Consider the following 19,018-nt stretch of genomic DNA (forward strand, 5'->3'; position numbering starts at 1 on the left):
TTGTATATTTGATTGTCCTTCGAGCAGCTGCGCTTTTCCTTTGAAACTCTAGAACATTATTTTGAGTCATGTTTTTCTTTAATTCTCTAAATGCATTATTTCGCTCTTTAATAGCCCTGCTGCATTCCTCATTCCACCATGGCACCACTTTCTTCCTACCCTTGGTTGTTGTTTTGGGTATACCGTTCTCTGCTGCATTTAGTATATGTTGCGTTATTTGGCTTGTAATGACCTCTATGCTTCCCTCTGATGTTAGCAGGTGTACCGACTCCTCACATCATATCCTACATTTCCCCCAATCAGCTTTAGCAAAGAACCACCTGGTTATTACACCTCCTCAGGGGCGGATCTACCGGGGTGGCATGGGGTGGCAACTGCCACCCTAAACAATAGCCTTGCCACCCCAGCTGCCACCCCAGTTGGCATCTTTGTTTTGAAAGAAAAGTTGTGGCTCATCGGACATTTATGAGAGAAAGTCTCTAATGTCCGAGTGCAAGTGAATGCAGCACAAGATGCACGTCATGTAACCCCTCCCCCGGTCCTGGCGCGAGAGTGGAAATACGATTGGTGGCGAATTCATTTGAATGGGGGACGGCGCAAAACGAGAAGCCTTTCGGACCCAAGCCCTGAAGGAATGAGGTAGTTGCGGTTGTCACTACCCGATCTGCAGCTCTGCCCGATCTGCTGTGCGCATGTGCGAGATGGTCCGCCATATTGGACAACGCCGGACGGCAACCCAAGTAGGACAAAATTGACATCTAGACCGTCTGAACCATTCGCAAGTTTTTACATGTGACAAAATATGCATTGCGCATTCGCGAGTTTTTACATGTGACAAACGGTGATTTGCAGAGTTTTTACATGTGACAAACGGTGATTTGCATTGCATCTGACAGAATGAAGACTTTTGCATCTGACAGAATGAAGACTTTTGTGTTTTATTACAGAATGAAGACTTTTGCATCTGACAGAATGAAGACTTTTGTGTTTTATTATTTGGGGTTAAGACAGAGCCTATCATACTGAATACATATTAGAGCAAATCTCTGTTATCAGTCCTTTTCTTCAGACTATTATTGCTAAATTTGAAAGAGTCCTTACCAGCTTTGGAATTGTGTGTATATATATATATATATATATACACAATTCCATATATATATATATAGCACCTTCTGCCATACAGTGATTGACTTGAACACTGAGAATGTTTTTATGAACTTCAGACATTTTCATATACAAATGTGATCATACACCAACACACATTTTAGAGATATACATTTTTCACACACAACCATTTACTAAATTAAACCATATCCCATCATAATACGAGCAAATAAGAAGGCACAGCAATAAATATATTGTGTGTGTGTGGGTGGGGGGGGGGGGTGTTAAGATCCAGGTCCAATGGGGGCAGAGGGGAGAGGTGGGAGAGAGTTCAGCATCCTACAGGAAATGTCATTTGCATGTAATATTATTTATTCATATGGAATTATATAACTGGAGTTTGTTATCCTTTAATTTTGCATGATTAATTAAAAAAACAGAAACACAAACATAAAAAAGGGGTCATTCAGGAATACAATTATTATATTATAAATAATAATAAAATAATAAATTATATTATAATATTGAATTAAATATGTTTTTGTATAGTATCATTTCATTTAGAAAGGCAATACAAATACAATAGAATACAAATACAATACACAACTTGGGACAGAGCTAAGTAACTGATCAGTTAGTCACAACACAAAATAACAGGAGAATGAGAATTAATTACCTTTTACTGTAAAGTTCGATGACGCACGGCGCATTTGATCTCGCTCATTTTTAGAGAGGTCTGTGTGAAATTCACCTTCAGACATGTATTCTCTCAAATTGTTGTAAAACACTAAAGTCTTCATTCTGTCAGATGCAATGCAAATCACCGTTTGTCACATGTAAAAACTCTGCAAATCACCGTTTGTCACATGTAAAAACTCTGCAAATCACCGTTTGTCACATGTAAAAACTCGTGAATGCGCAATGCATATTTTGTCACATGTAAAAACTTGCGAATGGTTCAGACGGTCTAGATGTCAATTTGGTCCTACTTGGGTTGCCGTCCGGCGTTGTCCAATATGGCGGACCATCTCGCACATGCGCACAGCAGATCGGGCAGAGCTGCAGATCGGGTAGTGACAGCGGTCTACAATGACAGAGAAGAGACTGTCAGTTTGGCTGTACTCAGCATTGAATCAAAACGCACTACAGCTGTTGATCTTAATAAGTTTGTGAGGCGTTTTGCTGAACAAAATAGTAATCGCCGCATTCAGCTGTAATAGACATACCAACTTGATGCTCTGCTCACGGATGAGTCGATGAGAATAACAAACTGTTAAGATGATGACCTTGTATGCGTGTATATATTTTTTTCTTTGAGGGGGTCTGCCCCCAAAAAACAGTTTTAAGTCCTGAGAAAGTAAAATAAGACGGTGTGTAAAACTACACTGCCCAGCCAACAGAAAGTAACCACTTTGATTGAACTAGGCCAGTAGGTAAGGACCTTCCACTGGATAATAACTGCAGCGATGTTTTAGCTGAATACACGTTTTTTAACCCTAACTGATGCAGTTAGTCACTTCTTTAATGTTTGTTCTTTCTGATGTAAAGTCAAGGTTGTAACTGTATATCAATAATGATATAATTACTTGTTTTTCAAATTTGAAGGAGGGTGAGCAAGCATCTTGATGAACATTAACTCCTCCAAAAAATATAGTTTATTCAATAATAAATGAATATGTGAATCATAACAGTTCTTCACTATATCTGTAAAGCGTCTTTGAGCACCTGTAAAAACGCTAACAAATTAAATCTATTATTATTATTTATTAACAGTGATTGACAGCTGATAGGAATAATATGATTGTTAATAGTATCATATTCATTCAGACAAACATCGATGAGACAGTTAATTAATGTACTTATTGCAGCAGTCTGCATAGATTTGGTGCCCCTGCTGGTCTAAGAGTGAAACAAACTCATTCAGTTATTGTTCAGTTAAAATTCATTAAATTACGTCTGCCACCTTATATGTAAGGCTTTACTGATGTGCCACAATAATATCACCTATGTGATTGAGTTAAAATATTAATATTGTGGCTTTCCAAGTTAACATTGATTGTAGGGGTGTAACGGTTCACAAACATTTCGGTTCGGTATACGTACCTCGTTTTTAGGTCACGGTTTGGTTCGTTACGTTTTCGGTACAGCAGAAAAAATTATCACAAAACATTACATATATTTGTTTTAATTATTATTAAACTGTGACTAATGTATTCAAATAAATACAAAATATAGTAAAATAAACATTAAGGTGCAGCATTTCGATGAACTGAAATAATCTGTATTTGAACTGTACTAGTACCTAAGCAGCCAGCTTGACATTAGGACTTGCTTGTCATTGTATTTTCATGTTGTTTAAAGAAAGATTAACTTGTCCACATTGCTTGCTGAAATGGCAGATCTGCTGGCACTAACAATGTCTCCTGCTGTGGAGAACACCCTCTCGCTAGGGACAGTGGTAGCAAATACAGCCAGGTAGCGCTTTGCTAACATGGCAACATAAGGATATTTGGCATTTGTAATAGCTTTGGCTTGGTCTGAACTTTCTGCGAGTGGTGGAGGCTTAAATGCTAGTGGGAGTTGGGTTCGCACTTCAGTCTTTTTTCTTTTGGTACCGGTGATATTCACATTCGGGTGATGCCTTTTCAAATGAGTGTGCAAGTTTGATGTATTGCCAGCCGCGTAACCAATGTTAGTTGAACAATGCCGACAAACAGCTTTGGTTCGGTCCACCTGTCTTTGTCCGTCATCCTTGTAGGTAACTGCAAAACCAAAATGTTCCCAAACCGGAGACTTCAATGATGCTGGAGGATTTTCAGCTCAACTTTATCTGCATTCGCCATTTCGACAGTTCCTCAAATTACTGACTACATTTGAACGCATCCCTGTGACCAGCTCTCATAGTATGCCTCTCGTCCAATGAAATGACTTGGTCGCTCTATGATATATACCTGAGATTACTTCCAGAAAGTTGTTCATGTTCTCAATTTGTTACGTTTAACGCTATATTCGTTCGGTACACACGTGTACCGAACCGAAGGGCCTGTACCGAATAATTTCAGTACGGGTACGTGTACCGTTACACCCCTAATTGATTGATATGATTGCGATTTAAATCAGCATATATTTCTGTCAGGGTATGCCACCCCTCAAAATCTCCTGCCACCCTCTTGCCACCCCATGAATATTTGTCTAGATCCGCCCCTGCACCTCCTTCCTGCATATATACATAGTATTCATTTTAGTAAGCAAACAAATGACATCAGTTATGACATCACTTACCTGTCATAACTTATCTGGGATTTGTAGTCTTTCTAGTTGCGTATTTTTCAGTCTTATATTTCAACAGTTTTACAACAAACTGTGACTTTTTTTACATGGAAATGATTGTTTAAGATTGACAAACATCATATCTGTAATTCATTGCACAATTCAAACGGGATCGAAAGATACGTTTTCTCTCCATTGACTTCAATACATCATTTTCCCGAAATAAGGTCCCATGGGTCGGAAGTAGATGGGCGGGACTTTGCCTCTCTATAACGGTGATCACGGAGCAACTCATCTCCTCATTGGCTGTGATGTTATATCATGTGACTGTGATGTAGTTCCTTTATAACCTAACGCTAGGTTTTCACTTGTGTGAAAGAACAGGTATTGGATGTTCACAACTAAAAAAATAGTGTATAAATACCATAGGTGTAATCGTTATTAGACATTTTAATGAGGAAATGTTACATATTATATATTTTAAATAAATAAACCCACCACTGGGAAAGTTGAGGAATATAAATGTCTCTGTGAACATCACATTGAACTTTTGTGTAACTTATTAGCATTTTTTTTTAAGAGATCTCTGTTTAAAGTGATTGTTGGTTATATAACAAGAGCATTTTCCCTGTTTATCTTCCAGGTCCATGAGGGAATATTGTTAACCATCAGGCAGTAAATGCAGCCCCGTAATCCTGCATTTGGTTCCTTTCCTTCAGTTTCTGTCCCTTGAATCTTTGGAAACAGTCAGAAAAACGGCTACGGAGAACACGAAGAACAGTTTTAAATGATGACTTTTCTGCTTTAATCACCCCGACTGAATTAATCACACGTGACTATTTTTCACTCATGTTCCCGGTAATACCTTCCACTCTGTTATTGCTTAACTTTTATTCATAAAAATAGTCTAAATAAACTGCAGTGAGTAAAATTTCCATGAAGATATTCAGAAAATCAATACCAAGAAGTACATGATGAGGTTTTTCAGTGTCTGACAGGCTGTTGTGGACAAAGTATGCTGCAATAGCACCAGTGGTGTAGTGGGCGTTGGACGCGGGGGTACGCCGTACCCCCACTTATTTGGAGCATGATCTTTTTTTTAATAGTCTAATAAATATAAAATCATTGCCAGTCTTATCAGTTGCAAGTGTGTATTTGTTGTAATCAGGGGCATTGCCTGGACCTGGAAACATTCGGGGCTTAGCCCACAGTGGCGGCGCTACAGTCGAATTTTCTACTGCAAGACTCCCCACACGCACAATTGCGCCATCTGGTGTCACAAACGTGTGTCTGCATTAGCTTTGTTACGGCAATGGATTGTGGGAGATTCTCATAGCACGTGAGGATTTCTTGAGGGTAAGGTGCCTGTATTATCTCGGTGGACAAAATGTATGTTTTTATTTTATAAGGACAATAACGTACTGTTGTGTTTGTTTAGTTTAATGTTAATTGTTTAATGCTCAGTCACAGCAACATGTTTTTGTGTGATTGGTTTTATATGATTTATCAACGTGATCATCAATAGCTAATCTGAGCACCAGAACCCAGCTCACGTGTCCTTTTATGCTGTCCATTGAAATGCAGGAAAGTAATCACCAGCTCTGAGTGATCTGTTGCCGAGGGGACACTACACTGGAGTTACATAAGCAGAGATAAAGTGCTATTTTGAGGGAACTCCTCTGAAGAATTTTTTTAAATGTTGAAGTTAAAAGCATCAATCTTGTGCACTTTGAGAGCAACATTAAGAGATATGGATACATCTCTCAACACCCATATGTCAACAAAAATCAAAGAATCAGAATCAGAAACGGGTTTATTATTTAAAAACACTTTATTTTCCAATTAAATCATAAACTATGTCAAATTATTAGAAGTTGTTAGTAATCAGATTAAACAGAAAAAAGGGATGGAAGGAGGAAATAATAATCCCTCATCAATTGCTGTTTGCGGTTGAAATGATCTCTTTTGCTGGCCAAACATGCTGGATGGAAAGCAGTGATGTCTCACTTGCCTTGGCCCTGTATCTGCAGTCCCTAAATCAGTCATGTTACCCATTGACTCTTGTCTGTTCTGGTGTTCCTGTTCATTGTTGTCTCCATTGTTGTTCTTATCTGTTGTTTCTCCTTCTTGTGTGTCCCTTTCTCCTGTTCCCCTTTCTTCATCCTCTACACTGTTTGGCTCATCTGTGATGACTGTGTAGGTAACACAAACAAGTATGTAAGTCAATCAGTTTCCAGCTCTGTCAAATAAATGAATTTCAAGATACACAAATTTGTCTTCATTAAAATGAGTGTCACCACACTGTCACAAAATGTAATACTAACCAATTGAAAATAGTTAAATGTACATCTCTTGTAGATATCACTGTTAGAGTAGTTATCTGCCAATAGGACAGAATCATTCCTATACAAATGCAGTTTGAGTAATTCACTTAATATATTCACTTCATACTTTAATATAGTCATTTTCACTTGATACTCTAATATAGTCCTCTTTCTGCATTCAAAACTAAGGAAAGCTGTACAATTTGACATGATAATGAGGGAAAAAGGCCTCCGACAATGCAGATCATTTTGTGATCATATCAATTTTAAGATGCGGGTCAAGGCTTAATATTTGGGAGCATAGTGTCCCTTGCCCCCTTTCAGGAGCCCCACTAGATTAGCTTTGATCTGAAAGCTTGTTAGCTGGCTGTCCATCTCATAATGTACACATAGAAACTAGCTGTCAATAGGAATATCAATCAGAAGAATTATAATTTCATGCAAAAATCTGTCACAAAAAGAGGTTGCACATTTAAATTCAGGTGTTGTTATGGCAACGTCAGTGGCCAAACAGCCACATTTAAGCTGCAAATACGTTCAAACATGCTGTCGACACGTAAAGCAGTGGCAACTATGCCACCATTTCAGCTGACTTTTTCTCAGAAATACCGTCACATAACATCCATATATTTCAGTGCTAGGTTGATGCTTAGCTAAGCTAACTATGAAACACTTTAACTGACAGGACTCCGGATCAACTGTGTAATGTAAGGTAGCTTCTAGCTTCATGTCGAACACAGACAGTAAGTCAACATTTCCCAGAGAGCTTTCTTTGAAATCACCAGGTAACGCTAAAAAACACAACATTTAGATTTTATGACAAAGTGTTTATTTAATATATCTGGCTAGCTATAGCTACTTGCTAACGGTTTAGCTTACCCCCGCGATTCAAAGTAACGTCAACGTAGCTATAATGTATGCTTTGCTTACATGTTGACATAACTTGTAAGTTTACTGACATTTACATACCTTGTTCACCTGGCTCAGGTGGTGGCTCTGGTGTTGTTGTGTGAGCCACCACTTGAGAATTGCCGTATTTTTTATTTAAAAAATGTCTAATGTCCATCTTCAGAAACTCCACGCCCGCGGCTGAAAGTTTAAAGTTTAAACACTGTCACAGAGGAGAGGTCAGCCAATAAAACACGTTTATTTCCATGCAACTCTCGGATTGGTCTGGTGGTTGCCTCTGTTGCATTCACTGAACACGGGAAATTACAATTCTGCCATCCTCTAGGTAAAGTACGGTTAATGTATTATATTATTGAGGGAGAATTTGTCCGGGGCTAAAGAAAAATCCTATCCCAGGCGACGCCCATGGTTGTAATAATGACAAAAACACAATACATTTCACAGTAATGGCCTATAATAAAAAATAAAAACGATTTCCTCATCAAAAATGATGATTCGTCATCACGCAGTGAGCTGGGGGTGTGACAGTGACACGCCCACGGCCAGCTCACCGCCCGCCGATTTTGCGGCAGCTCTTTCCCTCAAGAACGCTAACGAAAAAGCTCTATAATGGAAGGAAAACGTTTTGTTATTTGACTTGTTTTCTAAAAAGAATATAATTCACAAGAAGAAAGAGGCTAGCAGCACCGAAGCTACAAGTGAAGCTGCTACTAGTACTACATCATCAGAAGAGCCGCCTAAAGACGTGGATAATGCTAGCACTAACGTTAACGTTAGCTGCGCTAGCAACGTTCCCCTAGCTAGCTCAAGCTCACCTTTCCAAGATGCATGGACGGAGGAGATGTGGCAGAGGAAAGAGGCCGTGGATAGACTGCAAAGCTGGGAAACTGGGCTGCTGTTCATTCATTTCGGATTGATCAGTCTTCAAAACGCAAGGGTGTGTGTGTGTGTGTGTGTGTGTGTGTGTGTGTGTGTGTGTGTGTGTGTGTGTGTGTGTGTGTGTGTGTTGTGTGTGTGTGTGTGTGTGTGTGTGTGTGTGTGTGTGTGTGTGTGTGTGTGTGTGTGTGTGTGTGTGTGTGTGTGTGTGTGTGTGTGTGTGTGTGTGGTGTGTGTGTGTGTGTGTGTGTGTGTGTGTGTGTGTGTGTGTGTGTGTGTGTGTGTGTGCGTGCGCGCGCAGCAGCGCTGTCTGCTTATTTGCAATTTAGGCTAGGTCTAATCAGAATAATCTCTCAAGTCCAGATTCAATGTTTGCATTAGTAGGCTATATTTTTCGTTTCGTTTATTTAATAAGTTTAATAAGATTTTGAAAGTGGAGATAGAGAGAAGCAGCGCTGTCTGCTTAGTTGTAACTTATGCAATTTAGACCTATAAATTGTTGTAACTTATGTGCCAGTGTGTCCATGGTTTTGAGTCTGTGTGTGTTGAGCGCAGCGCCGTCTGCTTTTTGAAGTACAGTAACTAAAGTAGGACTAAGCATACCAGTAGTTTTTGTGGACCTGTCTGCCCGTTTTGTGAGTGCACTGCGCGCGTGCACACTTGTGTGGCATTGTTTGGGATGACCTAATTAAAATAGCGTCCCCCCAGTAAAAAAATCCCCACTACACCACTGAATAGCACTGATTGTTATTATTGTTATTCTCACATGTTTTTAATGTATCTAGTTTTACATGAATTTTTGGTTGTTTTTCGTAGTGCACATTTTGCTGGTTGCGTTTGCTGACACCTGACTATATGGACGGAGACAACATGAAGCTTTCACTGAGGGGACTGACAACAACAAATACCCAACACCTGGGCAGAGATAATACATTTACAATTGTGAATAATGTTTGATATCCTGATGGTAAACCCTTCTTACCCATGTTCGTTTCTTTGATCGGTTGAAACACAGGTTCTTCCTCTCTCTCTGCATCTTCCTACCACAGGATAAAAAGTTGTAATTGATAGTCATGACCACGTTGGATAGACTGGATGCTATTCTGGAGCTGAGATTTATTCATAAATAAATATCTTTGATACTCGGTTCAATTCTTGCATTGTATTCTTTAAATGTAATTTATTATTATAATGTGTTGTAGACTAAAATGTATTATTCTGTATTTACCTTCCACCATCTGGCCATTTTGTCAAATATATTTATATAACGAGGCGTGTGGTGCAGTGGACTACTGCGTTGGTGTTTGGATCAGGGTTCAAAACAGGTTCAAACCCCACTACAGTCAGTATGTCGTTATGTCCCTGAGACACTTCACCCCAAATTGCTCCTTAGGGGATTGTCCACAGTATTGAGTATGACAGTCCCTTTGGATAAAAGCATCTAACAAGTAACCTGTAATGTAATATCAAAAATTCTTGTTTTATTTTATTCCCTTATTTAATCATTTATTTTTGTATTTTTATATATTTTGTCATTTTCAAACCTCCATGGGTAAGCAGCCCATAGTGAGCACATAATTGACCTACATTTTACCAGTAGACTCTCTCCATTCATCACCTAAATATATATATCACAAAACATGGTTGCACAGGGAAACTCCCATAGTGCTGATAATACATTTAACGATGTAATATAATATTATAATGCATTGTAGACTAAAATGTGTTATTCTGTTTTGTTAAACACCAACACCTGTGGGCAGAGAAACTGTGAAACTAAAATGATTGTATGATAAGTTGGTATCAAACCCATCTGAGGTGCAACTTTTGCAATAAAGAGGGCTCGTCCGGGATTTGAACCCGGGACCTCTCGCACCCTAAGCGAGAATCATACCCCTAGACCAACGAACCGTGAAAACAGATGATAACCATCAGATTATCTCTGAACTTTACATGCCACGTTGCATGACTTCTGCTGCTCCCCTTTAACCTTCAAATGTAGATTTCCTGGTAATTCAGCGCCCTCTAGAGGCGCTTTGTTGACCTGCAGATACAACCTGATGCAACCCTGCAGAAGTAGCCTCTATTAAATCATCTTTATCTCACCAGGGCCACAGGAATGTTATGGAGGAAAGAAATTGACACAGGTATAAATAAATGCATGAATAAATATATATATATTAAATTCAGGAATAAATGTATAAATAGGGAAATAAATAATGAAAGACTAAATTAAAAAAATGCCTAAATAATAAATAAAATGAATACTTAAATAAATACATAAAGGAAGTGAAACTCACATTTTAAATATATTAAATAAATATATATTCTTACTTTTAATTATCATCTTGATTTTTGTATAATTAATGTAATCATTACCATATATTTAATATTTTCCTTTCACCATTTTCTATATATTTATACTTCCCTCCCCCCCCCCCCCCCCCCCCCCAGACCCCCATGGTAAACACATTTTACATCTTTTACAGAGAAAATGAACTTAAATTGTACCAAATAACCGTTAGACTTTCTCTCTTCCTCATAATATCACAAACAATTGCACAAGGAAACTCCTGAGGTGAAAGAATGGTGAAAATGATATTAACAACATTAAATGCATCGGTGACAATCTAGAGCTTCCATTTGATTTAGAAATAACTATTTTAGATACTTGGCTCAGTAGTCATAACATGTAATACAATTCAATCTAATGTGACTTTTGCAAATGAGCAATTCTGTATTAATAATATTCCAACGTCCGAAGAGAGAACCAAGATGTAAAATATGATTAAATGGATATCAATAAACAAGGCCGGTTCTAGCCAATTAGCTGCCCTAGGCGAGATTTTAGCTGGTTTACTGTCCTATAGTATACATTGAAATGATTTCAAACCTGTTTATCCCAATAATTATAAAGGAGTGCCTTGGAAATATTTGTTTACATAAATTGTGAACAAAACGTTTGAGACCCACTGAGATAACTTAGATTAAAGGGAACTATCTAAACACTCAGAGTCCTTTACCTCACTGAGCCTCTCAGCCTCCACCCTTGTTGTAGAAACATCTTCTTCTTATATCCGTTAGCGCAGCTAACACCAGATGCTAATAACAACAGCGCCGGTACCGGTGCGTCCTCTCTCTGTCCCTCGCTCGCTCCCACGCTAACTTGCACTTTGGCTATGAGCTGCGGGCGCCAGATAAGCCAACATCCCCCACTTTCACCACTTGCAGCGCCCATCGTACAGGGCAAACGAAAAGTGTAACCGGGATGAAAAGGGTGTTACATTTATTTAATTATGAATGTTGTTACATCAAGGCCGAAAATGAGGATGAGCACCAACGGTCAAAAATGTTTTTTTTCCTCTTAACATCCCGATAGCAATGAATATTTTAAGTACTTTGACAAAAAATCCATTAAAAAAATGCAACAAGTCCTCCAACTCATACGACCAAATGGGTCGATTGTTTAAGCTCTTATTACGACCAAATATGTCGTTTGTTCAAGCGCTTAATCCGACCTATAATTACGTTTTAAAGTTGTCGGCCTCTAGTGCTCCCGTTGAATGCAAACGTTACAGATGGTCGTTTATTCACAAATAACCAGTGCTTGAATTGGGCTGGTACTCACCGGTACACAGTACCGGCACTTCTGATTTTTACCCATGTGGTACCGGCACTTCTTACTGAGTACCGGCAAGGTGCCGGTACTCATTAAAATGCCGGTACTCAGCCGTTTGTGGCATCTCATGACGCATCTATGACGCTCCGCAGCGATAGACTAGAGCAGAAAAGACATCACATAACGTTAGCATTTCGAAAATGTTAGCGTGTCTTCATAATAGTGCGAAAAGACAGCGGTTGTCACCGGACAAGGATTCCTTCTCTCCTTTCCTGCTGATTCGTGCTGAGCAGTGGGTAGGCATTAGGGGCAAAGCCCTCGAATGGTTTAGGTCGTATCTGACTTGTAGGACTTTCTGCATCAGCCTTGGGGACTCTGAGTCCTCGTTTGCTCCTCTCCTTTGTGGGGTTCCACAGGGTTCAGTGTTAGGCCCCCTGTTGTTCTCCCTGTATTTGCTCCCTCTTGGGTCCATTCTTAGGAAGCACGGTATCGCTTTCCATTGCTATGCAGACGATTGCCAAATATATGTGCCACTTAAAAAGAACGACTCATTTTCAATTAAACCGCTGTTAAACTGCCTTGAAGACATTAAATCCTGGATGTCATGCAACTTTTTAAAATTAAATGATGACAAAACCGAAGTGATGGTTTTTGGTGACCCTCGGACCACTCCGATAGACCTAGGATCCCTGGGCCACTCCACCAGGCCTACCATCACAAATCTTGGGATAAAGATGGACCCTGAACTCAAGCTTGACAGCCAGATCAAGGCAGTTGTTAAAAATAGCTTCTTCCACCTCAGGCAGCTAGCCAAAATAAAGCCTTTTTTAAGTAGTGACCTTTTTGAAACGGTAATCCATGCCTTCGTCACCTCCCGCTTGGATTATTGTAATGCACTATATATGGGGATAAGTGCATCCTCCCTTGCTCGCCTGCAGATGGTGCAAAATGCAGCAGCACGGCTACTAACTGGCACACGCAAATACGAGCACATTTCCCCCATTTTATCTTCACTCCACTGGCTGCCCGTTCATTTGAGGATTCATTTTAAAACTCTTTTATTTACTTTTAAAGCCCTCAATGGCCTGGCCCCGCCCTACCTCTCTGAGCTGTTACACAGCTACACGCCCACTCGCACTCTCAGGTCAGCTGATCAGTTGCTCCTGAGGGTGCCAAAAACAAAGTCTAAGCGTAGAGGGGACCGTGCTTTCTCTGCTGACGCCCCTAAACTGTGGAACGACCTGCCCTTGCTCATCAGACAGGCTCCCACACTGACTGCTTTTAAATCTCGTCTTAAAACCCACCTCTTCTCCTTGGCATTCAGAAACAAGTAGATTGTTGCTTTTATTTGATTTCAGTGGTCTATTGTTTTTTATTATATGGCTGTTATTTATTTTTTAATTATTACGTTTATTCTGGGTTGTTTTGTGTTTGTATCTTGTATTTTAAATGTATTTATATTATGTTGTGTGAGCTTATCTCTCTGTACAGCACTTTGGTCTGAAGGTTTTTAAAGTGCTATATAAATAAAGTTGGATTGGATTGGATTGGAAGATGGTGAGTGTACTCAGGGACGAGGTGTAATTTAACCAGCCGCCAGTAGGAGTCAGGCTTGACTTTCTTTTATATCCAAAGAAAAAGTAAATCTGTTTACAGTTGTTTCATATGGATGTTGAGAGGTATCCATATATCTCTTCATTTTGCTCTCAAAGTGCACCACATTGATGCATCTAACTTCAATATTTAAAAAAATGAATCTTCCAGGGGGAGCATGCCCCCGGACCCCCCTAGTGTGTCAGGTCCACTCCCCACTTATAAAAATAGTACTTTACCATTGCACCCCCTCTAATTTCAGATGCACCCTGAGTCATTGTGTTTAAGTACAGTGAGCCTTTGTAAAATATACAGTAAAGAGACAAAACCACCAGCATTATAGGATATACTATATGACTTTGAGCCAAATACTTGTTTTTGGGCTGTATAAATAAATTGACTTGAAACAGTTGCTGATTTAGAGTACTGGCACCTTTTTTATTCCAATTCAAGTACTGCAAATAACCCTCTCTGTAAAATCCTAAATTGTAGGATAGTTTGGCCATTAAAACGCTTTATGATTAGATTTCTAGCGAGAAGTATATATTGTACTTTTAGAATCCACGTCCAGTCGTTATGTAGGATCTATAGTTTGATAGATATTACGAAGATGATTTGAGGTTTCGTCAGGAGAACGTGTATATGCGGCAAGCTTCCATGTAAAGTTACGGGTTGAAAACAGTATTTCCGGTCTCGACGTTTTCATAATAAAACCAATGATCAAATGATTTAACAGTGATATCTGCAGTACTCATCCACAAAAACACATCAGTTTATCCTAGTTAATTATACGACATTAATTGGTTTAAATTGTGTACAATGCTTTTGTGTTTTTCCCATAGGGTTTTCTCTTTCGATTCTGAGAGACACATTTCTTTTTTCAGAGGTTTTGATAGGCTAAAATCACGCCGCAATGCACCTCGGGATATGGTGTTTATGTGATATGAAATCGGAAAACATTTTAAAAAATAATAATAATACTTATTCCGAGTGTTCTTGCTTTCTCTTTGAAAGTCATCACATAACGGCATTGTAATACACGGTTCGGCTGCATTAAATATTACATATCTGCCGTAGATATGTATTTATAGAGCCCTGATCAGAAGACCTTTTGACAAACTGGAAGAGATGCCGCCAAAACTGAATAGGTGACGTGGACCATAAAATATCAACAATTAAACAACATCTTCCATTTATTTTCACACAATACGTCTCCTTGCATTATCAACACTAATTCGGCTGACTTTTATATTTGATCCAATAAGTAGATAATCTGTATTTACACCATAACGGTGCACAGCTGATAGAAAGGGATTTTTTTGTAGTTTTTAAAGATATTACTGATTTTCTGAACTACCTTTCCAACTCCTCATGCAGTTGACTGTTACAGGTCTATACAAGTTTATGGTACAATGCATAAGCTTCACATTGAGAGACTGAAACTGTATTTTCCTTTACCGTTCTGTTTTAATTTCACAATAAAGTGAATAGTCATATTATGTTTGATATTATTATGTTTTATTAACTAGACCACTGGTCTAAACCGTACCTCCTAGTGGTTAAAGCACGTTATTGAATTTAGTTGTAGAATAAGTTTAATTTTTATGAAAACATTTAAATATTAAGAGTAGCCTACATACAAAATAGGGGTCAATGATAGAAATATAGAATAGAAAATATCAAGAAGATACTGTAGTGATCTCTACAATAAAACAGTTTAGTGCAGGACGTCCAAAGATATTAACAGGTGGATGTGCAAAACAGACAAACTGATAAGGCTGAATTTTACTCAGGTGTAACGAAAGTCTGATTTAGGGGTTGTTTATATTTCACATCATTAATCAGAATCTGCAAAGTAACAAAAATAAATGTAGTAGAGTAAAAATACCAGGTTGACCTCTGAATTGTAGTGGAGTAGAACAAAGTAGTACATGCTGCTGTAACAAAAACATTTCCCAAATTGGGATCAATAAAGTATCTTATCTTAAGATGATCGATGGCTACTGCCATATTTGCTAAATGTGCATCTGAACATTGACAAGTGCATGTTTCAGGCTTATCAATTAACAACAGGAGGGGTCACAGACATAAGACCAGCTGTTAAATAAAGCTCTTCTGACCTTAGCTGTCATGTGGGTATATTAATGCTGCCCATTATGGGCACAAGCCATTTTCACCCATGTATTAATTATATGTTTTAAATTTGATAACACCAATGTGTTTTGTATCCCCTAAACCTCCAGGGATGTATACAGTTTAATACTGGCAACTTCTAATTGTGGGAAATACGAAAACGTCTTATAAAACTACAATTCCCAGTAGAGACGTGCCATAGAACATATTGCGAAACACACAATAGCCAGTATGTGTAATTATGTGGGGTAGGGCTGGGCTGGACCCGTCCAAGTCCAGTTTTGGATAGTGTTAGAAATTAAAATCAATATTTTGATGGCATAATGTACCTTAAATGTACCTTTAGTTTAAATGCTGTTTTATACTGAAAAACCAGAAGTTCTTGTGCACAACCAGTTAGACTTTTATTCTGAAAATCCTTCACCTCCGGTTAGCATTTAGCATGAGGCTAATATACCATTTCCTATAGAGGTGAATTTAGCAGCGATATGATATGATGTTGCACACCGAAACCTACTGATTTCAACACTACAACTATAGACGTCGAGATATTATTATTGTTGGATATTAAATGAAGGTACAGTTTATTTGAGTACGTTATCGTTTACAGATGTGAGTAGCATGTCACAACATTCGGAGCGACCGGAAATCGAATTGCTGTGAAGGATTTCCTGTATTTTTTGGAGTGTTGATTACAGCGTTTGGAATGTGTTGAATGGAAAGTCATGAAATAGTTAAGGAGGAGAAAAGGAGTGTTTAGATATATATTGAATGTACAATGTCTGTATACTGTGATATGTGTAACAACGGACATTAAATAGTCGGAGAGCCGGCCCCAGGGGAGGAGCCTGCAGAAGCTATATAACAGCAGCACCTGAGCGGTTCGGCCTCTTTTCTCTGCTAGCGAGGGCCAGAGGCAGCTGCTTTTCTGTCGGACAATATCCTGTTTGTGACTTTACCGCGCCTTTTTTATTAATTAAAGTACCAATTTGAAAACATCTCAGAGACTCCATTTAGTCTCCTTTTTAAGCTTCTCTTTCCTGGACGCGAGAATAACCATCACAGTTAACAATAGTCTGGCGTGGTTCCAATCCATTTCAAAGAGCTGTTTGATATTCGGCGTAACCTTGTCGCACTGCCACTCCAACATCCAATCACACAGAGCTTGAGGGCTAATCACGGGGTTTGTAAAGCAAGGCGGATGTTGTAGTCCCAAACGATAGCTGGGGATTCTGGGTAGTGTAGTGTCTTCGGAAACTCTGTAGTGTCTAAACTCCGAAAAAACTATTTGTTTCTCCGAATCGAAGGTTAAAAACACAAAAGCATTGCACACAATTTAAACCAATCAATATTGTGTAATTAACAAGGATAAACTGATGTTTTTAAGTGGATGAGTAATGGAGATCATTTGACAGTGTGGGGAATACTTCCGGTTTTATTATGAAAACTTCGAGACCGGAAATACTGTTTTCACCCATGCTAACTTTGATGGAAGCTGCCCCATATACAGTACACGTTCTCCTGGCGAGACCTCAAATTATCTTCGTATATCTATCAAACTGTAGATCCTACACATCCACTGGACGTAGATTATAAAAGTACAATATACACTTCTCGCTAGAAATCTAATAAAAAAGCATTTTAATGGCCAAACTCTTCCACAATTTAGGATTTTCCAGAGGGTAATTTGTGAATAAACGACCCTCCGGAGCGTTTGCAATCGACAGGAGCATGTTGTTTCTTACACGACTACTAGAGGTGCTACACTTGAAAACGTGACTCTGGGTCGTATTTAGCTGCTGAACAATCGACCTATATGGTCGTTTTTTGTAGGAGGACAGGCTGAAAAAATGTCATCTGTGGAAGCCGTGGTACTGTAAAAAGCACGACCAATCATTTTAGCCGGCCCGGCTAAAATAACTGGATGGCCTACCTGCCTGTCAGCCTCCCATCTGTGCACAAATGTATCTCGTGTCCTCATTGGTCATGTGCGCGTTCGTGTGTGTTGGAGGAGGGGCTCTGTAAGGAAGTGGCAGATTTTCTCCGGTGGTGTATTTTCAAATTCTAGCGATCTCGAGCCGGTTTCTCAAACTTACCTACCCTACATTTAAGCATAATTTACCTACATTTGATTTATTTTGCTGACTTATAACTGAACTTATGAGACATTATACCTCTTCTCAAGTGAGGGGCCCAGCTCTTCGTATATTTGTTTCTGTATTTGGCCCTCGGTGAAAACATTTCTCACTTTCTCAGGAACACAGACCTCAGACCCCAACAGCCCAGAAAGCATTGGGTCTGAATACATTTAAAGGTGCAGTACGCAGCGTACACGTTTTAAAATATACTGTAAAGAAATCTATGAATTGCCACAGAGTTTATACAGAGGAACTTTATCCATCCCTTTTGATATGTATAGTTTTATCAGAAAATGACTTTAATTTAGTACCTCAATTATGTAATTTAATATTTACAGTAATTTCTAAAATAATGATATGTGCGTATACACAAGGCTGAAGATCAATATTGTCACTATACTTATTGATAAGTAAATGAGGGAATAAATAAATGCAATTAAATTCACAAAAATAAAATAATTCACACCCAGAAGCTTAATTAATTCCAGTAAGTTAATTCACAAAAGACATTTAAAAAAGAATTGTCATAAAATAAAACATGTTTAAAAATAGGAAAAAATAAATTGGAAGTATGAACACATTATTTATAAAAAAGAATAATCCTATCAAAAAGGTTTGTTACCATTAAGAAAACATTTCATATTCACACTGCATATAGTATTTAAAGCCAGGAAATGTATATAGCTCATACATCATGACAAAATTATTAATATCAATTTAAAACAGTCGAACATTCAAATAAATATGTCCATGTCTGCCTGACTGAGAAAACAATACATTATAAATACAATATTGTATGATATACTGGTGACTTTAAGGTGTGTCTTTGAGTTATAAACTACATAGATGTTTTGATATTTTCCAAGCATAAAACAGGAGGACATAATTAGAAAACTGTTGGGGTGAGTGATGCCTTGTGTTTTGGCTGCAGTACTAAAAACGTCCCACAGATGGCACTGTGGTTTATCTGAAGAAGACTGGACTACTGCAAGAAGTTTGGACAACGTGGCAGTTTGTAGATCCAATAATAGACAGCCTACTGATGTGAGCAT

The 19,018-nt window shown here is 38.6% G+C and overlaps 1 non-coding gene across 1 annotated transcript; it reads right to left on the bottom strand.

Moving 5' to 3' along the window:
• Positions 1-10,322: 10,322 nt before the first annotated feature.
• trnap-agg lies at positions 10,323-10,394 on the bottom strand. The gene has a single exon. It is a non-coding gene; the product is annotated as a tRNA-Pro (tRNA).
• Positions 10,395-19,018: the final 8,624 nt, after the last annotated feature.

Source organism: Gymnodraco acuticeps, unplaced genomic scaffold (assembly GCF_902827175.1).
Source record: "Gymnodraco acuticeps unplaced genomic scaffold, fGymAcu1.1, whole genome shotgun sequence".
NCBI lineage: Eukaryota > Metazoa > Chordata > Actinopteri > Perciformes > Bathydraconidae > Gymnodraco > Gymnodraco acuticeps.